We start from the raw sequence: 23,602 nt of genomic DNA on the forward strand, positions 1-23,602 counted from the left end.
AAAGATTTATGAACCTGCTCTAAAGATCTGATCTAAATCAAATGATTGGTGGTCCATCATTTCAAATCGGGACTTCGGAGCACGTTTCACAAATCTTTCAAATGATTCATGAACTCCTACAAAGTTCTGATTTGAATCAAAAGATTCACGAACCTCTCCAAAGTTCCGATCTAAATCAAATGATTTGCGATACGTGCTTTGAAGTCTCAATCTGAATCAAATGATTCGCAATGCGCAATCTGACTGGAGAGCTCTGAAACAGTGAAACATTTTGCGACGCAATGGTTTAACTGATTCAGTGTTTCGCAATGCTCCATTTCAAGGACGTACTTTTCTAGCATATTTACTTTAACTTCTCAGGTAATATCTATTGTATGAACTATTTCAGATGCAGCTGAAAATACAACAACAGTTTTTATAGTACAGTGGTTCCCAACCCTGGTCCTGGAGGCACCCCAACACTGCATGTTTTGCATGTCCCCTTAATCAAACACACCTGATTCAGGTCATCTGCTCATTAGTAGAGACTACAAGACATGAAATTGGTGTGTCAGAAAAAGGAGACATGCAAAATGTGCAGTGTTGGCGAATATATTCATGATATAGAACATATATTTAATTGTTTGATCAAAACTATTGCTATGGGTCCGGGATAATTTAGCAGTTGCTGGATAGGCTTATTGGTAGGGACATGTCCCTTGCATCCCTACTAAATTCTACATCAGGGGTAGGCAACGTCCTTCCTGGAGTGCCGCTGTCCTGTAGAGTTTAGCTCCAACCCTAATCTAACACACCTGAACAAGCTAATCAAGGTCTTCAGGATCACTAGGGCTACAGGCAGGTGAGGGTTTTTTCAGGGTTGGAGCTAAACTCTGCAGGACTTTGGCACTCCAGGACAGACGTTGCCTACCCCTGTTCTACACCCTTGATTGTTAGTAATGTTTCAACCTGAACACTTACTGGACTGGAGCAACTTAGCTTTACTTGATTAGCCATAAAATCATGTTCAAATGTGAGTATCAAATATGATCATCAGGCAAAGTTTATTCATCTCTCAATCATCATTGTATTGCATTGCATTGCATTACATTACATGCTTTGATCATCAAACTAATCATTTAAATATCATCTTACTTAGAAATTATTGGGGAATATAGGCCCGGTTTCACAAACAGGGCTTAGACTAAGCCTGAATTAGGCCATAGTTTAATTAGGACATTTAAGTAACTTTTATAAACATGCTTAGAAAAAAACATTACTGGGGTACATCTTGAGACAAAACAAAGGCACTGATATATTTTAAGATCAGTCAGTGCAAGTTTATTTCAGTTGAAACAGCTCAGATTTACATTTTAGTCTAGGACTAGGCTTAAGCCTTGTCTGCGAAACCGGGGGACAGAGTGACAACTGATATTTATTTAATCTTATGTAAGTATTTACTATATGTTTTAAAGATCTCACTGATTTACATTACAACTATCAAAATGTCATCACTTTATGTCCATATAAATATCAGCATCTGCACCAAGTTGCAAATTTTTGCTCAGTTTGAGCCTCTGAATAAAATGTAGCTGTTTTGCCCTTAATATTTTCCCTATATCAGACTACATGAGCCAGTCTGATAAAAAAAGCCTGAAGTATCATATGTAAAACATAAAGCTCATAATTGTATTGTTTTGTGCAAAGGTTCAATAAACTGATTTCTCTGGCTATTATTTCATATGTCGGGTTTTACAGGGTTAAAGTCACCATAAAATCAAAATGGAATGAGTTGTGCTGAAGTTGATTTCTCTAGTTTCGTACTCTAGTTTTGAGCCTCAAAAAAAACATAATCAAGATCATTAAAGAAAAGAACAAGATTTTGCAATGATTTAGAGATGCATTTCTCAAAGTAGTATGCATTAGAGCAAGCATAATTCAAGCACACTAAACGTCCACGGGCGGTTTGTAGGAGATCATTCGGTGAGCTGTGCGTGACTCATGATTGGAGCATCAATGTGTAATGAACTGATGGCTAATGTGCTCTTCCCTTGTCTTTTTTATTCCTGGCATCATTTTGTAACCTTTTATGTGTTCATTTTGAGGTTATGTGATCTAGTGTTGTTTAGATGGACTCTAGGATGGAGATATAGAGATCAGTTTACATGCTAATCTTTACAAATCCAGCACATGGTGCCAAATGAGAGCTTGTCTGTTCTTGTCTCTTCTCATCTGTTCTTTGTTTATTTTTTAATATTATTTTATTTTATTTTATTTATTTATTTATTTTTGCTCTTTCTTCTTTTTGTTTACCTTCACTTCTTTTTTGTTATATGTTTTAACGCTGTATTTTTTTCTTTCTAATTTCTTGCTTTCTTGCCTCTCTGGTCTCGTCTGGTTTCATCTGTTTTCTTCTGATCTGGTCTGGTTTATTCTTCGTCTCGTTTCATTCTGTCAGCACGTGAATAAACATGAGCTGTTGTATTGTTAGCATCAGTTCTACCGTATCTGAGCGTAAAATCTGTAGGTTTAACGCGCCTTAAATCAATTACACGGCTGAACAAAACGGCCTGCGGTGATTTGATGTTCCAAGTCATTCCTTCCTGTTTGCTCAGCGAATGCAAATAAAGCTGCTGCCTACTGACATTTGCAACTTAAAACCGGTGGGTTTGGGTCCGAGCAGGAAAGTTTCACAGCAGCTGGTCGTCCTGCAGATGTAATGGACTTGATTCTGTCTTTAGGCCATTTTCTGCGCTGGTGGAAAATGAGAGCGAAATGGATCTTTCTCAACTCAGTATGCTGGATCGTGTTTAACGCTCTGTTGATGTCCATCTCATCAGTCTCCTTTGCATAACTTATGTTTCATATGGCAAATATTTACTTATTATTAAGTTGGCTTGATAAAGCCAATTTACTGAAATCCTATTTAAACTTATTATTATTCTTTTTCTGAGACTAAAATTTCTAAATGCTACTCCTCCTAGAGCTTTAACTCTACAGACTCCAAACTCAGCCCAAATCTTCAGACTGATCTGACCCGAGTTGCTTTATCTTTTCTAACTGATCAGATTTACGGTTTTCATGAAACTGAAGATTACAAATCATAAAAATCCCATAGATTTACATTGACAGAATGTTCAGATGTAATTTGACTATCTCTAATAATCTGACTATTTCTATCTATCTATCTATCTATCTATCTATCTATCTATCTATCTATCTATCTATCTATCTATCTATCTGTCTGTCTGTCTGTCTGTCTGTCTGTCTGTCTGTCTGTCTGTCTGTCTGTCTGTCTGTCTGTCTGTCTATCTATCATCTGACTATTTCTAACTCCGCCGACTGATTGGCTGTTGATGTGTCGTCGTCTGACGCGTTTCAAGGAATGCCCTTCGGTGGTTGGTTGGCTTCTTTGTGACGTGATGACGCTCAAAGTTCTTCCTTGAGTTCCTTTCGCGTAGCTTCAGACTTTCAAGGGTTTCTTCAGAAGTTTGACTAAGTATTGATAGTTGTTCAATGCTCGGCCAGATGTTAATGGCTGGGAACGCTTAACAGCGCAATCAGAGCAGGAGCCGAAGTTTCACCAGGTCAGCGTGCGAGCAAGCAAAGAGAGAAACGCACCAAAGTTGGGTGTCTGTCTTTATTGGGCTGATTTCAGTCTGCCCCTTTTGCTGTTTGATCCAATCACAGGTGTTTCTGTAGGGCGGAGCCCCCCCCCCCCCCCCCCCCCCCCCCCCCCACACGGCTCAGTTTTCCGTGCATAAATCCTTTGCTGCATTATTTCATAAAATAAAGAACATAACCTAGCAGACTCCTATAAGTGTTTTAATCATGCATTATGATGAGAAAAGTCAACTTTCATCCACACCAGATTATTGCTGATGAAATCAGCTCTCGTTCAACATCAAACATTAGGTATTTGGCATACACAAAGTACATACCTTAATTTTATATACTACATGGGTTAATGCATAGATTAATATCTTACCTTCTAAATAATCGCACAAAGCATGTGAAACTAAACAATTGTGATCTGGAAAAATTAGACATCAAAATATTACAACAATACCATAGATTCCAATAACACAGCAAGCTTAATTTCATTTCATGAAGTACAACCTGAATATATATTGTAAATATATTGTATATATTGCTTTTGAGTGTATTGCTTTAATAGCGGCAACAATTATAATTTGTCCTTTTTTAAATACTTAAGCAAAGATTTGAGTTTCTTTGTCTGTTAATAAGAAGAAAAGGCGCGTTTCCTTTGGAATGTGAGGAGGAGAGAGAGAGAAGAGTTGTTCGAGGTCAGGAGATATCAGGGAGGGTCTGTGCTGGAGCCTTTCCAGATGCCAAGGTCTTCGTCCTGTTTCTGGTTGAATTATGCTTAAGTGATAAGAAACAACCGTGAAGTCCTGTTTTAAATACATTCCAGAATTTTCCACACATATATCCTTTGTTTTAGGGGTCTCGTGAGACGTTAAGGAGAGCAGAGCAGGATGCTTGGCTGTGGTGCTGGTCGTTAATTAATTTTACTGCCACAGATAGTGAAAAGAGCACATTTCTCCGGAATGTGCTGTCCTGTTAATAGGTGTGTGTGTGTGTGTGTGTGTGTGTTCTTGTTTTGACAAACTTTTGAAAACCATCAAACTTAAAACTTTTTTAAACTTCTTAAACTTTTTAAACTTTTCAAACTTTTTAAAACTTTCTGGTCCGGCTTTCTCAAGCCAACTTAAAGTTTTTCTCGACAAACGTTTTTATCTAGTTAGATATATAATCCACTGAACATTCCATTTTTTACGTTCCGTTTGAAGCATGCAATGTCTATGTTAAAACAATTCAAATATTTCAATTTTAAAGCATTCTAAATTGATTTTTTAAATACCGCGAATCTGTACAGTTTTCAGTTTCAAATAGTGATTTTAAGTATTAGCCTACTATATTAGGCCTACATTTAATCAAAAACATGCTTTTGAACGTCGGTCTACAACTTTCCTTGAATAAATAATGTTCAAAAGTAATTAGGCTTATGCTAGATTGAGTTTAACTCTAGGGACTAATGTAAACAGAGAGTGTGTGTAACTGTTTATGTCCATCAAATCCCAATCAGGTAGAAACAGAAGAATAGTCCACCTTTTTGTATTGGATCTGTCATAACCAATTCAGCTCAGTGTATTAAATCTACCTGCTAGAGCCCCCTGCTGGTAATACTTAACAATGCAGGAACTCAACATAATGTGCCAATGATGTTCCGTCAAAACCAATTTGAAGAGAGAAATACAGGTGTTTTTGTCGCCTGGAATTGATGTGTGTGTGTGTGTGTGTGTGTGTGTGTGTGTGTGTGTGTGTGTGTGCACTTGTAAAAATACAGCAAAATAGTTTGTGTGGACAGATTACGCTCCAAACTGGATTATAATGAAGAGCCAGCAGTTGTGTGAGTGGGATGTTGCTGTTTCATTAAGTCTGTGTTAAATCCATGTTTTGGAGAAGAAAATATATCCGATAATTTCCCCCCCTTTAGGAGATCAACACTGAATGCACTAGATTTGATTAAGAATATTCAGGCAAATATCAGAACCCTGAGTTTCATGCTTACTACTTTTAATGCATTTTGGAATAAAATTTCACATTTGATTCTGCCATTTAGCATCCATAAATATAAAATTATAGAATTGTTAAATATAATTATGATTATGTAAATCATAATAACTTTTCATTAATTTATATAATCAAAAATACAGGAAAACAGTAATAATGACATAATTTCAATTTAAAATAATTGTTTTCTATTTTAATATATTTTAATATGTAATTTATTCCTGTGATGAAAGCTAAATTTTCAGCATCATTACAGTCTTCAGTGTCACATGATTCTAATATGCTGATTTGCTGCTGAGGAAACTTACTTGCTTTAATTATTTATTTATTTATCCAGTTGTGCTGTATATTATAATTGTGTAAATGTCATGCACTACTAAGTAAGCAGCAAGCATATTAATCAGTAAGATTTCAAATGAATGCAGTTATTTTGAACTTTCTGTTCATTGAAAAATCCTGAAAAATGTATCATTGTTCCCTCAAAAATACGAAGCAGCACAACTGTTTTCAACATTGATAAACATCTATTTACACAGTATATGCATAGTCAGTCAGTAAAGAGTTTTTGTAAATTATTTGCATTTGTGCAAATTCTCCATAAAATTGTCAGCATCTTAGATGCAGCCTCCAGTTTGTATGCCTGATGTACTTGATTTGCTTTATGATCAGACAGAAGTGTTATGCAAGAGAAGGTTCAGAGATGCAGAACTGAAATAATGAGGCTGGTGCTCATCTGCTCACTTTGAGCGCTCCACATACATGCTACCTATGAACGACTCCGAAAAATAATCCCACAGACAGGATGGACCACAACCATTTAGAACAGCTTGAATGCAATAGCTTAGAAAACACATTGCAATGCCTGTTTTCTCACCGTTTCCCTCACAGATTCTCAGTAAAGTGTTGCATTGATGCGTATCTTTGTCTTTATGCTTTCCCAACACTTAAATGTGCTCATGAATAATGAATCTTGACATAGGAGGAAGAGATTTGCTGTCTTTTCTCCTTGAGAATAAACAAGAAGAATTACACACCGCAGAAGCGTGATGGGTGCTATAAATAGATACGTGGCTTCTGCTTCAGGCTGTGATTGTATTTGCACAGGTCAGGGTTGCTATCATCTGCTGAAGGAAGGTTCAAAATCGGAGACTTCCTGTGTTTCAAAGCAAATAAATCAAAAAATGCCAGACATAAGAAAGGCTGTGACCTGAGCGGTGACACGTCATTGTTCTGCGATGTTCTGTGAGTCCAGGAAAGGAATCGATGGAGCTCTTCTTGAGTTAATGTAGAAAAGCCCACACATGCGTTACTAGCGTGGCATTCAGCCAAACTACAGGTGTGTGTGTGTGTGTGTGTGTGTGTGTGTGTGCTGCCCCTGCATTATGATTCACTGATGCCGTCCACATACTCATGACAACCAGTGATTCATATATTTTGTAATGGACATGAGTTTCCTGTTAATATCTCTGAGATCATTAAAACTGTATTAAGTCCTTGTCTCTCTTAAAGATGACATCATGGGTTTCTCCGAGATGCCAAATGTTTTGAGATATGGTGAATAGAATTGATTAGAACCTTTACTGATGTCTGTGGCTGGAGAAATTGTAAGATTAGAGCTATAAGACATTTATTGTATTGCAGAGTCAGCATTTTGTGTTTCGGCCAATTAAAAAGTATAAAGACTCGTCAGGATCAAAGATTTACTTGTTTTTTGTCGAATATCTGGGGGATTGGGTTCCAGGAGACAATAATAGACAAACAACACAAACAAGCTCAAGTGTTTTATAAAGAGAGAAGAAGCTAAGATACTCTGTGAATCTGATACTAATATTCATTATGAGTTATATGATCATTATGAGTTAAGTCTGGAATAACAGGAATTCGAGTTTGGTTTGGTTTTGTGGAAGTAATAATGTAATATAATATAATATAACGACAAATTTTAAAGATTATTTACAAAAAAAGTAATTTATGCTCACCAAGGCTGCATTAATTTGATAAAGTTCTAAAGAACAGCATTGCATTAAAATTGAAATAGTTTGTAACAAAAATACAGTCACTTTTGATCAATTTATTGCATTCTTGCTGAATAGATTTTTTTCACAGAAATTCTAACTGACCCCAAACTTTTGAAAGGTAGTGTATATAATTATGTAAATTCATTTTATTTGACATAATTAAAACTGTAATTATGTAAACCTACTATCTGAAGACCTTTGTTTGTTCGCTGATTTCCCAGTGAGATATTATGAGCGCTGAATCTTCGCTCTGCTGCTCTCGCCTGCGCGCTTCCCTCATCCCCCCCTCCAGAGTTCGATGTGCTCGGCTCTCGGCTCTGCCTGGAGTTCTCAGTGCGGCGACAGCGGTGCTGAATATGGCGACAGACGGGATGATTTTAACAAACCACGACCACCAAATCCGGGTCGGCGTCTTGACAGGTAAAGGCCAGAATCCTTCAAGTCATCCTGGGGTTTATTTTGGGGGAAAATGGCTGCGTATTTCCAGCTGTTTGCCAGCGGTGCCTCTCCTCCCCGAGTGTGTGTGTGTGTGTGTGTGTGTGTGTGCGTGCATGTGTGTGTTTCTCTGCTGGTCAGCGGTGATTTAAAGCCTTTCCCCTCTTTGCCAGAGATTAATTTACCTGCCAAATCTCCTGCACGATAAAACAGCCCAGCTTCTGGTTAATGTGCATCTGTTATATTATAATGGAATTTCACAGGAGGATATAGATTCATCTGCGGAATTATTCATTTTCGTGTGTTGCACCTTTAAAAATAGCTCAACGTTCACACTACAGCGTTTCATGAGCACATTTAATTCAGTGAATGTTGTATTATTTGTGAAGTACCCGGCCATTTAGACATCGGTGATTTACTGTCAGAGACCGTGGATGCAGTGGGCTGATATTAGTGAGGATGGCTGTGAATCGTGGGCAGAATGCTGGTTTCCTCTCTGCATGACAGTCTTGTTAATGCAAACATGCCTTAATTTCCGTTCGTGCTTCATGTTTTTCAGTGATGCTGGTTTATAACGAATGAAATGTTCGAGCAAAGACTGTATAATATGCTATTTATTCCCTTCCTCTGTCAAAAATGGAATAAAATCAAATGCTGACCCGAGTTACTGAACGATTGTATTTTGTGCTTGAAATCATCTAAACTGGCAGGATTATACAGCTTTAGGCAGAGGGGGGAAAAACCCCGAAGGCCACGGATTTTCGTGTGATGTGATTGGTGATAACCCTCTCATGGAAATCCGCTGGTGAAGGTGGTAATGTGCAAAGATGGAGAGAGCGAGAGGAGCTCCATCCAGCTCTGAGGGAAACCCCGCTTCACCTCCCCCTCCTCACTGCTGTAGAGCCGGGGAACCAGCAGCGGCGGCGCTGTCCATGGTGCTGAATTACAGCGGCTTTCATGAGCGCTGTCCGCGGTGCTGAGATGTTGCGGCGGCTTTCATGAGCGCTGTCCGCGGTGCTGAGATGTTGCGGCGGCTTTCATGAGCGCTGTCCGCGGTGCTGAGATGTTGCGGCGGCTTTCATGAGCGCTGTCCGCGGTGCTGAGATGTTGCGGCGGCTTTCATGAGCGCTGTCCGCGGTGCTGAAATGCTGCGGCCGCTCCGTGAGCGCTGTCCTCGATTGCATCTAGCGCTATACATTGTGCTGAAATATAAGCGACAGTCGCTTTTCACTGGGGTATTCGCCTATATGTCTGCTCCGTCATTTATCAGATGGTTTTTGTTAGGGCAGGAGACACTGAAGGGGGACACATTCCCCCCAGTATTTAGATCAACTATATGGGTTTGATTCGACCCAAATTTGATTACAGACTTGCTTTTATCAGTACATTTATGACAGGGGATATCCCATGGGAGTAACCTGAGTATATGTATTCTGCTCAGTTGCACAATGCATCAAACCTTGTTGGGCTTGAACCTACAACCTATTGTTTAACCAAGCAACCTATTTTTTATTATTATTTAAAAAATTTAGTTTTTTTAACTAGAGGAAATGTGCAGGGTAGTAGTAAGTGCTATTACTGGGGTGGTTGTCTTGCATGTTATTCTCTGTCATTTATTAGACTCTTTTATTCAGCAAAACCAGGCACCGAACAGGACATTCCCCAAAGTTTTCAGATTAGTGGCCTTTTTCAGTAGCTGATTCCTAAAATGATTACATTCATTTGTGTTTTATATAAAGTAACTATCAGCAAGGACAGACCCAAAAAGTAAAAAGAGGATACATTCTCAATAGCAGAATGGATTATACCTTGGTGGGTTTGAACAAACAAACATTTGGTATATAATATTAGATTTTTCTAGGGAAACAGGGCTGCTATTGTATTGACCTGCGTTGTTCAGAACTATCTCATTTATCAGATACTTTTATCAGTACATTTATTTCAGGTTCAGTCACTATGGTGTAACGTGAGGTTAAGAGTCTTGCACAAGAGCACAATGGTGATAGTTCATAGATCACTTCTTTTGGGGCTTGGACATACAGCCTTTTGGTTACCAAGCCAGATGGTGAACTACTGGTTTGCAGGTCAAACAGTGATACTGGGGTGTTGCCCTGCATTGTTCTGTAGTGCTTAGCCATTTATCAGATGCTTTTATCAGTGCACTTTACTAGGACAGTCCCCCTGGAGTAACCTCAGGTTAAAGTATACTGCTCAGTGGAACAGTGGTGATAGTTCATGACTTGCTCCTTTAACCACTATAGCTACAGCACCACTGGTTTATTGGCCTGCATTGTTTTGTCATATGCTTTAATGTGATTACCGCGTCGCCAACACCTTAAAAACCCCTAGTGTATTTCACCACACATTGTCAGTAAAGTAAATACAAGCCAGCAGACACGTACACGAACATGCAGTTGTCACGCTTGTCATGCATCAGATTACTTTTGCGACCCCCCTCTATTCAGGGATGGCATTTGAACAGGAAGATCGCCAATATTTGTCTTGGTAACAAATCTACCATTTCCACTTCTACTAGTGACCCTCTCTCTCTTTCTCTGTATCACCGAAGGCCTGTGTGTTGAGGGAAATGAAGACAGGAAGGTAAAAAGAAAGAGGAGAGAGATTTCACAGTCTGTGTGTGTCATCTGACCTTTTAGAAATCTCTCTCTCCTTGCTGTTGCTCTTCCCTGTGTGCAGCTGTGGGATTTCACATTGTTGAAAAGTGATTTCCTTCCGTATCTCTATCTTGCCAGTAACCTCTGAGACTCTCACTTATGGGCCATTGAAGTATCTCTATTATCAACAACGTAAAGATAAACGTGTTCAGTGATCAGAGCTGATAGTGTTGACCTTTAACATCAGTTCGTGTTGTTACTTCAATCTTGTGTGCCTGTGCTTGACTAATCATCCAATGACGGAGAGCCCCGTCCACATCTGCTCCATCTTCCCCAATGACAGTAGGGTCATGTGACCAGACTTGTCCCCATCTCTGAGGTTGAGAGGAGCTTTGGTTGGCATAGCAACACTGTGGAGGTTTTAGGAACATGACAAGCATACAGCGACTCCAAGATGTTGGGTGGGGTCATAGTGTGACACCCGGAAACAATACAGAGCTGTTGTTGGAGCCATTGAACTCTCATTCACTTGGATTGCCTATATTTCTTGAGGGCATTGAGGAAGAATTTCACTCATGTGGATGAGTGTCTGTTGTGTTTTTAAGGACTAGCCATTGGTATTAGTGTATATTATTAAGCTCATTTTATCCAGTGTTATTTAAGTATTGTTTATATATTATTATAGTATTTATTAATATTTTTAATTGGCTTCTAGTTTTGTATTTTCAGTTTTAATTTTAATTTAAGTTTTAGTGATTTTGTTACTTGATTTGGCATTTTTATTTATTTCTATATTTATTCATTTGTATATATTGTATATTTTGCTATTATTTCAGTTTTAGTCATTTTAGAACTTAATTCAGATTAATTCAATTCAGCAATTAGTTTCCAAGGCAATTTTATTGTTTTTCGTGTAATATTTATATTTTATTTCAGCTTTATTTTAGTTAACAAAACAGTTTTTTTTGTTGTTTTTTTTAGTTAACAACACTGGTTCCATGTAGGGTTTGATTTGTTGAAATCATGTAACACAGGAAAAACTAATCTACTGGAGCCAAACGGAAATTATCATGTTTTTTTTTTATTTGTCATGCTGCAATTAAAGATCACATGATTAACAGATCCAACCGAAAGGGTTCCAGTTTCTTCTTATGTGTAGTTTAGGTTCATGTTTCAGTAGCTGTTGGGTTTTGAAATATTTAGTTCCACCCCCTTTCAGCACTGTGTCTCCAAATGGCTTCTTTTTTAGCATCCTCACCTTGGTGAGTACTGACCTAAAAATAAACCCGATCTGACCTTGAGAAGGACCGCCATCTTCCTGTCACTTCTACAAAACATGAGTTACTATTAAGGGGACCAAGGAAAGTAGTTCAGCTCAGACAACCTTTTACCTGATCAGTGGTTCATACTGGTTTTTCATATAAATGCTCATTGCAGTGTTTTTTTTTTCTGATGGTATTCATATTTGCTTGATTTTGTCTTATTTTCCAATCATTAATGGTGTTTGATTAGTTAAGCATAATAAAGAATGAATTTGAATTGAGGTAGCAAACAGGATACAGAATTACAATATGAATTTGAATGTAAGGAAGTAGAGTTAAAATCAATTTAAATGCATTATAATGTAGTTTTCAGGGTTATTCTAGTATCATTTAAATACTATTGTAGTTTTGTATTAATATTTTAAATTTTTCATATTTTCTTTTTATATTGAAGTTTTGTTGCGTGTGTGTTTATTTTTAATATAACAAATGTGTGTGTATGTGTGCGTGCGCGCGCATTTTTGTGACAAATGAGGACATAAATTTGTATAATGACACAGGTATGACATAGGTATTACAAGGAGAAGGTGACTTACGAGGACATTGCCCCATGTCCCCACTTTTCAGAACGCTTATAAATCATACAGAGTGAGTTTTTTTGGGAGAAAGTAGAAATGCACAGTCTCCTGTGAGGGCTAAGTTTAGGTGTAGGGTAGGTTTAGGGCAATATCACATACAGTTTGTACAGTATAAAAACCATTACGCCTATGGGATGTACCTTCTTTTCACAAAAACAAACGTGTGTGGGGGGGGTTGTGTCAGTAATAATAATTTTTTAAAATATATTTTATTTTATTTTAATTAATGTTTAATGTCAAGATAAGGGAAAAAAAATTATTGGTTTTAATTTTAGTTTTAGTTCACTATAATAAACCTGGTAATTGAAGCGGTTTAACTCCAACAGCTTTGAATGTCATCTTGCTAAATCCTTGTTTGAAAGATTTGAACAAAGTTTATAAAGCCTTAAAGTTTTATGGTTTATACAATGGATGGATGGATGGATGGATAAATGGCACCTATAGAAATTTGTACTTTGTTTATATATTTCACCGTATTTAGTAACTTAACTCTTGTGTATCAAGGTCAAAGAACACTTAATTTCCCAGAATTAATCACTTACATTAATTTATTTGAATTGCATTTCAGTAACGTCCAATCAAAATGTACGCTCATAAATTGAAAAGGAACCGATTCTTCAATTCTAAATTTTTCACAGCCCTCTAAAGCAATTGGACTTTCACCTCGTCAGGCGCTAAAATGGGTGATAAATCCTTGTGACAGTGACAGAGCACTTCTGCTTTCATTTGACACAGTGCTGTCATTATAGTCATTACATAAAATGCATTACTTTTTAAGTTGTCACGCTGTTTCTACGCCTCATTAGTAAAGTGCAGCGTATTGTTGTTATCTGTTAAAGCACAACTAAAACTCTGTGTGTGTGTAAATTTACCTGGAAGTGATCAGAGATTGCGAGCCAGACGTTTCGACACCAATGCAGTGGTCAGTGTTATTGGCATAAATGGAAACGAGAGGCTTTATGTCTTCACCCCGCCATCTCTCATAAAGGTTTTTTAGTTTTTTTTACAGCTGTGATTTTACACACACATATCACCTTTCTGCATGTCACTGAGCTGGATTCTGTCTGAACTTGTGTCCTTCCACAGCAGGACCATGGAAATTCAGTCACTAAACTGAACTGCCAATGAGGAAACTCTCTGCGGCAGACAGCACACATCTCTCTCTCTCTCTCTCTCTTTCTCTCTCTTGCTTCTTAGCTCTGGCAAATCTGGATAGCACAGGATTGTGTGGGCGGCATTCCAATCTCACATGTGTATCAAAGAGACATGCATCGACCACATTTACACGAGCTGCTAAATTTAGACGCCTGACAAAGTCATAAATAGTTATAAGATACAGTCCCCACTGGTTATTTAGCATGACCAATTGAATGTGTGTGTTTTAACTCTTCTCCTTCCATGTCTTTTTCGATCTAAGCTCAGGTCTTCTGCCAGGTTTTTGGTACCTGAATGTAAATGCCATGTGACTAATGAGTCTATTTTAAAGGAATTATTACATTTATCCTATTTATGGATTAAAAATAGCAGCATGCCTGATTGCAGGTGCTATTTTTATGTGAATAACGTAACAGCATGCAGATCTTTTTGTTTAATGCATTTGTATGCTTTACGTTTTCATCTGATGCCTTTTCATAAACTACTGGGTGTGTGTGCATTTTTATCTTATAGATAGATAGATAGATAGATAGATAGATAGATAGATAGATAGATAGATAGATAGATAGATAGATAGATAGATAGATAGATAGATAGATAGATAGATAGATAGATAGATAGAATGATACATAAAACAATGGATGGATGGATGGATGGATGGATGGATGGATGGATGGAAGGATAAAATTATGGATGGATGGATGGATGGATGGATGGATGGATGGATGGATGGATGGAAGGATAAAATTATGTATGGATGGATGGATGGATGGATGGATGGATGGATGGATGGATGGATGGATGGAAGGATAAAATTATGGATGGATGGATGGATGGATGGATAAAAGGATGGATGGATGGATGGATGGATGGATGGATGGATGGATGGATGGATGGATGGAGAAAACGATGGATAAACAAAACGATGGATGGACGGATGGATGGATAGATAAAACGATGGATGGATGGATGGATGGATGGATGGATGGATAAACCAATGGATGGATGGATGGATGGATGGATGGATGGATGGATGGAAGGATAAAATTATGGATGGATGGATGGATGGATGGATGGATGGATGGATGGATGGATGGATGGAAGGATAAAATTATGGATGGATGGATGGATGGAGAAAACGATGGATAAACAAAACGATGGATGGACGGATGGATGGATGGATGGATGGATGGATGGATAAAACGAGGGATGATGGATGGATGGATGGATGGATGGATAAAACAATGGATGGGTGGATGATTGGATAAAATGATGGATGGATATATAAAATTATGGATGTGTGGATAGATAGAGTTTCAGGCCTAAGAGGCACAGACTGGATAGCGTAGCTGGCTCTAGATGTGTGTTGTTATTGTCGTTGTCTTGCATGCCTTGATCTCCATTTGGACAGACTGTATTGCCAGTTTGCTTACTGCTACACAGCCAAAGTGAACGAAGAGGAGAGTCTCATCTGGACAAAATGCATCTTTATGCTTTAGTGCTTCATTTAAACATGCGTATATGTGTGTGTGTGTGTGTGTGTGTGTGTGTGATTGCAAAAGGGGTTAATGCAAATTCTAAAAATTTGAAAACTTTTTTTGGACTGACTTCAAATCCTCCACCATAATTTTTCAGATAAACACACAAATGAATCAACCACGTCCTCCAAATTCTCTGACATACTGACCTTTTGAATGGATTTGGGATTGAGTTCATCTTTTCACACACAGGAAATGATTGTGTTTGAGCAGAAAAACCCTGACAGGTTGCATTGAGTCTAGATGTAATGCAAAATGAAGCTTTCTGCAATGTTTCTGCAAATCAACATGAAATCAACAGTGACCCTATTTACTTAAAACCTGTTCCTGTGCTTCTTTTGAATGATTTATTGCAGTGCATGTTAATGTAAAAAGAAAAATATGTCTGTCCACTTCAAACACATTCTGGTCAATTCCTGATGGATAATGTCAATCCTTGAACTGTTTTATTGTTGTTTCACTCAAAAAATAGTAAAGTAAAATGAGTTGTGAGTGTTTGGTGTTGACTTTGAACATGTGGCGGAGAGGTTTTATCTGCGCTTGACTCATTAAGAGCTGCTGTAACACACGTGATTGCCAGTAAAAAGGAATTGCTGTCAAGGGGATGGTGAACATGAGTTTGTGTGTGTTAAGATTAATAGATTGTGACATTACATGTCATGATACTTTGTAAGAGAGTTGTTTCTGTGTGTAGCCATGCTGGAAATTTGTTTTAAGCTCGACATGCCCACGAAAAAAGGATTTGGGCACTTAAATCACACTTACAAATGTCTGAATATCATTGCATCACATAAAATAAATATCAAACGCTTTTTAAGTAAAGTTTACATTTTAGTAATTTAGCTATGTGCTTTATTTATTTATTTATTACATGTAGATTTATTTTTTATTTCCGTTCTATTTGTAATATTTTAGCAAAATTTATAATTCTCATTGAAGTTTTTCAAGATTTTTCATCTAATATTTAATTTAATTATTTATTTATTTATTTATTTTTTTTTTTATTTAGTGAAACCAATTTTTTATAGTTTTAGTTTTAATTTTATTTAGCACACTAATAACAACACAGCTAAGTTTTTATTTTATTTTATTTTTATTTTATTCTGATTATTTTTTATAATAATTTTATTCTATTTCATTTTAGTTAGCACACACTGCTTTATATTCCATTTCAGTTCAGTGCCATTTTTGAAAAAGTTTCAATAAATAGACCTTTGAAAGGTGAATGAAGAGAATGAAGTGAAAAGATCCTGCAGCATTTGGGACATTTTAGTTGATATTTTGTACCTAATGCAATGACATTCAGGCACTTTTAAGAGTCAAAATATTTTCTGAGATCACTGCACTGTATATAAACACATCAATACATCTCTGCATATCCAACCTGCAGGATTTGAAGCTGAAAGAGCAACTTTCCCATAGTGCTTGCATCGGGTCTTGAGTTAATGTCAGTGTGTAGAGTGTGCGTTTGTTTACACAGTCGTGTGTGTGTGTGTGTGTGTGTGTGTGTGTTCTGATGAGTCACCACATGCTTCATTGCCGTCCATTGAGCGCTTCTCTTTAATTAAGGAAGTGGGGATTAATAAAGTCGTCAGTGACCTGCCTACTCACAAACTCTCTTTCTCCCACATGGGTTTCACCACATCACGATTTGTAAAGTTGTGGGAGAAACAGCATTCGTGTCCACAGCACTGTCCTATATCTGCCAGAGCAGTGAGGATGCCTTTATTTCAGTGTTAATTTAGTAGTGTTTATATGCTATTATGGTATTATTCACATTTTTATTTTCCTTTGTTTTTATATATTCACTCTTCGTTTTATTTTTATTGAATTTTTTTATGTGCTTTTATCATTTTAAGTGTATTTATATTTCACTTTATTCTAATTTCAGTTTTAGTAATTGCAGAACTTCAACTTATTTTTCATCTCAGTTAGCAGCCAAGGCAAAATTTATCATTTTATACTTTTTGCTCTATATACAATTCCTTTGCACTGAGGTACAATATGAATATGAGTACAAAGAAATAGAAATAAATAAAAAATGATTGTGTTGATGCCAAAGAGCTGGATTTTGGTCTCATCTGACCACAACACTTTCACCAGTTCTACATTGGCAAACTTCAGACGGGCATGTACATGTGCTTTCTTGAGCAAGGGGTCCTTGTGGGCGCTGCAGGTCAGGATTTCAGTCCTTCACGGCGTAGTTTGTTTCCAATTGTTTCTTGGTGAGTATGGTCCCAGCTGCCTTGAGATCATTGACAAGATGTAGTTCTGGGCTGATTCCGCTCCGTTCTCGTGATCATTGAAACTTCACGAGGTGAGATCTTGCATGGAGCCCCAGACCGAGGGAGGTAGACAGTTATTTTGTGTTCCCTCCATTAACGAATAATCTCACCAACTGTTGTCACCTTCTCACCAAGCTGCTTGGCGATGGTCTTGTAGCCAAATTCCAGCCTTGTGTAGGTCTACAATCTTGTCCCTGACATCCTTGGACAGCTCTTTGGTCTTGGCCATGGTGGAGAGTTTGGAATCTGATTGATTGATTGCTTCTGTGGACAGGTGTCTTTTATACAGATAACAAGCTGAGACTCCCTTTAAGAGAGTGCTCCTAATCTCAGCTCCTTACCTGTATAAAAGACACCTGGGAGCCAGAAATCTTGCTGATTGATAGGGGATCAAATACTTATTTCATTAAAATGCAAATCAATTTATAAATTTATTCAAATGTGTTTTTCTGGATTTTTTTTGTTGTTATTCTGTCTCTCACTGTTCAAATAAACCTAATTATAGACTGATCATTTCTTTGTCAGTGGGCAAACGTACAAAATCAGCAGGGGATCAAATAATGTTTTTCCCCCACTGTAATTGTAATTTTTAACTAAAATATGTTAAATGTGTATAGGTCAAATAGATCGATAGAACGATAGATAGATCTTAAATGTATAACGATGGATGGATGGATGGATGGATGGATGGATGGATGGATGGATGGTTGAAACGATAACTTAAAGGATGTATGGATGGATGGATGAATGGATGGACAGTAAGATAAAACGATGTATGAATAGATGGATGGATGAAATGATAGATTACTAAAATGATGGATGGATGGATGGATGGATGGATGGATGGATGGATGGATGGATGGATAGATGGATAGATGGAATGACAAAGATAAAATGATAGATAGATGGATAGATGGAAAGAAATTTTGGCCCATAATCAAAAGGAAACTGCTTTAATAAAGAAAATGACACCATGTTTGAGTCGTGTGACAGTCCTGATGTCCAGCGCGAGGTGAACGTGTGCACACTCAGATCAGTAAGCATTCAGCTTCTCCTTAAACACCGCAGACGTGTTTGATCCTTGTTGACTGACGTGGGAAAAGAGTAAATTAGGTTTTGGAGGCTTCAATCCTCTTCCCTGCCTAAATTTAACCTCTTTCTCTGATGGCTTGTCAGTTCCTCACTAACACCCACTCCAGTGTGCTGGATTCTTCTCCACGCTCTGTAAAAGCCACTGCTTATATACTCGCCGGCTTTAAATAATGGAGGAAGGTGCATTCGCGGGGCAGAATGTGTGTAATGGCAGGGGTGAATAATTCAGCCTCATCTACTCTCTGTCCCGTTCACTAGCACCATTATGAGAGGAGACACTCAGATCATGCAACCTCACCATCTAATCTTAATGTCAGTTTCTGGCCCCATGCACCGGGTCCGGCTCGTGTGGCCCTCGGAGGGGCCGGCCTGAGGTCAGTTCTTTCAGGACGCTGATGCTGATGGACAGAGAGGGAGTGAGGCTGAACTCAGGTCTGCTGAGCAGATATCTTCTTGTGAGCTGATGCAAAGGGTTTGGTTTGCCTTTATGAGTTATAGAATGTAATATTAGAAAATCCTGCTTAGATGTTCAAATGTGCTGAAGGGTCAGGACAGGGATTTAAAGGGACAGATCAGCGAAAAATGTTCACTGTGCTGTTCCAAACCTTTTTTTAATTTTTATTTTCCACACAACATAAGCACGTTATGGTCCAAAAGCACCATGAAAGTGGTCCTTATTAAAAAAAAAATGCTCCAGATGACCTAAAGTTATATGATGACAGGGAAATGTACAAAAAATGCTAATCTTCCTCCAGTTTGCGATCAGTACAATTTTTAATGTTTTTGAAAGAAAACTGATCCCCTAGGCTGCATTCATTTGCTCAAAAATACAGTAAACACAGTATTATTGTGAAATATTATTACAATTTAAAATAAGTGGTTGCAATTGTAATATGTTTTAAAATGTAATTTATTTCTGTGATGCAAAGCTGAATTTTCAGGATCATTGCTCCAATCTTCAGTGTCTTATGATCCTTCAGAAATCATTCTAATACAGAAATCATTCTAATATGTTTGTGGAAACAGTGATAAATTGTATTTTTCAGGATTCTTTCACTTAAAAGTTTAAGGCAACCAGTTTCAGGACATTTTTGCGTTTGCTCAACTTCTTGTATGCAGTTAATACAACAAAAAGTTGAGAACTCAAAATTCTCCTGAAGCTGGTTGCCTTAAACTGTTAAGTTTTCTCAACTTCTGATTGTTTTTACAGTGTTGATGAATAGATAGTTCAGAAGAACAGCATTTAGGTTATGATTGGTATTGTTATATGGCAATAAGATAACATTGCATGTTAATTCTGTGGACTACTTTTAGTTGCTGTATTTGTTGGAGCTTGACATGCAGTGTTCGCTTTCATTTATAGTCTTCAGAACTTCTCTTTTGTGTTCATACAAGAGACAAATGTAATAAAAAATTAACATGAGCCGACCAAAAAAAAAAGAATAGAAAGATGTCAACTATTATCTGAAGAAAATTTGAGTGACGTTTTTCTATGCAAAACTCACTATTTTATTTATTTATGTCACATTTCTATGGTCCTTTTTCAATGTAAATACTATTTTAGCTATTTTTAAGTACTTCAAAATGTCATGTTTAATTCAGTGTGTTACTTGCTGTTTCCTTGTAATTATTTGTGAAATTTACTAGCAATTTCTGGGTTGCACTTCATTTCAATAGTACACTTTAGACATTTTACTGACTATAACTTTGCAACTACATATCAACAAACTCTAATTCACTTGCAACTACATGCCATCTAACTCTCACTAGAGTATTAGTAGACTGTTAGGGTTAGGAGAATAAGTTGACACTTGCAAAGATACTTATAGTCAGTTACATGTCTGTTGAGAGGGAGCATCAAAATAAAGTGTAAGCAGATATTAAGCAGACAGTCTACTAATACTCTAAAGACTGCTAGTTGACATGTAGTTGCAAAGTTACTTCTAGTTAGTGGACTATCAAAATAAAGAGCTACCAATCTTTGAGTGAAAATTGTAAGAAGTAAATCTTTTTTTTTCAGTTTAGATCCAAATCATAGGTTGCATGAAGGATTTAGAGGTTCACTGTTCACGAAAGTGGCACTTATGTAACCAAAAGCTAAGAAAATGTTAACTTCTGCTTGCCTGTATAGCACCAATGTGGGCATCCGTTGACCAATGAGAATATAGAAAGAGTGAGAAATAGATTATATGTGGCTGAAAAAACATGTTGTAAATGTCTCAGCAAGAAGAAAGAGTGCAAATACGGAGAGGATCTTAGAAATGGGAGGCCTTAAAAGAAGGCAGGATGAAAAGCGAGCGAGAGGATGAAATGGGCAGCAGAGGATCTGCAGTGTTGTAGAGGTAACAGTGAAGCTGTGCTGTAATTGCTGATGTCGTCCGGAGAATTGAATGGGATGAAGGCAGCTGCTTACAGCCAGATTCGTTAGGACAGCTGTCTTCAGAGCAGAGAGACAGACACAAGCGGAGAGATTGTTGTGTCTTGGGAAATAAGCTGATTCCAAAATCTGAGTGAGAGAGAGACAGACAGCTACAGTGGAAGCGAGAGAGACATGGTTAAGAGGAGTCTCTCTGTCAGGGGAAATAAGTGCACTGCAGAGTCAGGAAACTCCAGCCATGAGCAGCGTGTTTGAAATCACAGATGCTGTAAAGCAGCGTTGCAGCAGAGCGAGAGACGAGGGTCTTCCCTTACTGCAGTGTGCTGAACGCATCCCACCACTGCATACTAAACAAACACCGCAACACTGCACTTCACACGGCATACCCAGCGACAGGAAATTAAGACTTTTCATCAGCAGGGAAGCATTGCATTGATTGAAAGTTACAGTAAAGACATTTCTAATGTTGCAAAAGATTTCTATTTCAAATAAATGCTGTTCTTTTGAACTTTCCTGTTCATCAAAGAATCCTGAAAAAAAAAAAAAGCATCACGATTTCCACAAAAATATAAAGCAACTGTTTTCAAGACTGATAACAATCAGAAATGTTTCTTGAGCAGCAAATCAGCATGTGTAACCCGGACCACAAAACCAGTCATAAGGGTCAAATTTGTGAAACTGAGATTTATACATAATCTGAAAGCTGAATAAATACGCTTTCCATTGATGTATGGTTTGTTAGGATAGGACTGAGACACAACTATTTGAAAATCTGGAATATGAGGGTGCAAAACATCAAAATATTGAGAAAATCGCCTTTAAAGTTGTCCAAAGGAGGTTCTTAGCAATGCATATTACCAATCAAAAATTAAGTTTTGATATATTTACGGTAGGACATTTATATCTTCATGGAACATGATCTTTAATTAATATCCTAATGATTTTTAGCATAAAAGAAAAATTGATATTTTTGACCCATACAATGTATTGTTGGCTATTGCTACAAATATACTCGTGCTACTTATGACTGCTTTTGTGCTCCAGGGACACATATTAGAATGATTTCTGAAAGATCATGTGACACTGATTTCAGCTTTACATCACAGCAATAAATTACATTTTAAGATGTATTAAAATATTAAACACATTTTAAATTGAATATTATTTCACAATTTTACTGTCTTCACTGTATTTTCGATCAAATAGAAAACTGTTATTTTAAATTGTAATAGTATTTCACAATATTATCACTTTTACTGTACATTTAAATTTGATCAAATGAATGTTACATCACTGAAATAAATTATATTTTAAAGTGTAATCCAACAGAAAACCTGTGATTTTCAAGTGTAATAACATTTCACATTATTACTACAGTGGCCGAGAGAGCTCCACGCACTGCAAATAAAAAAAACACCTGCAAATTAAGAAAACAACTTCATCAATTTGACAACACACGCGCTACAAATTTTTGCGTTGCCGTTGTGAGCATTTGCACCGCCTGCTGTCAAACTGTTGAAGATATTTTCTTGATTTGCATGTGTTTTCTGAAGTTGCAGCGCATTGAGCTCTCTCGGACACTGCATATTACAGTTTCTACTGTATTTTTGATCAAAGAAGTTAATTACATCATTGGAATAAATATTAACATATAAAACAGTTATTTTGAAGTGTAATAATATTTCACAATATTACTGTTTTTACTGTATTTTTAATCATATAAATGCAACCCTGATGAGCAGAAGAGACTTCATTCTAGAACATTAAAAAAATCTCACCGGCTGACAAATTTTGGACGTTAATAAGCATCGCCATACTAAACAAGGGCACTAGGGAAGGATTGTATGATTTTAGTTTTTGTCATATATGAAGGTGAATAAGGACTTGATTCTCTAAAAAAAAAAAGCATCATAAAAGTATCATAAATGTGCCTTTTGGTGCTATTTTTCAAGCCTTATGGAGTCTTTGGAGCTTGATGAGCACAGTCCTCAATCACTTTCACTCTTCAGAAATACACCTTTTGTGTTCCACGGAAGAAAGATAGAGAGTCATATGGGTTTAGAAAGAAGTAAATGATGACAGGATGGTTATTTTCAGGTGAACTGTTATATTATGTATTTCAGTAACATCTGGATTATTGTTTGTGTTGATGGTTAAATCACCATATGTTCGGCTAATCTCAGTCCACTTACAGTATAACACATTCTCATCCTTTGTAAATCTACAAAACGGTGGCTTTTAGACTGACCTTTGACCTTGACTCAAACCACGTCAACCCCACATCAGTGTATGAAACATCTAGGGTCGTCGTAGCTATTTGATGCATGATAATCTACTCATAGCATCTGCAGTGGCGTCCTCCATTAACGTCTCTCATTGAAATCTGATTAAATCTCAGATTCATAAGGATGCGTGATGAAAACTGCCCTGAAGAGGGCCGTCGGGTAGATTTTAATTTTCATACGCCTGTGTGGGGGTGGACCCTTATGCCGGCAGTGTGTGTCAATGTAATGTGGTTTAAATACGCAAGAGGCTGGCAACACTATAACTGCTGATAGTTAGTGATCTGACATTAGTGCTCATTGCATCATTAACATACTATTATAGTTT

Source organism: Barbus barbus, assembly GCF_936440315.1.
Source record: "Barbus barbus genome assembly, chromosome: 14".
In the NCBI taxonomy this organism is placed as follows: Eukaryota; Metazoa; Chordata; class Actinopteri; order Cypriniformes; family Cyprinidae; genus Barbus; species Barbus barbus.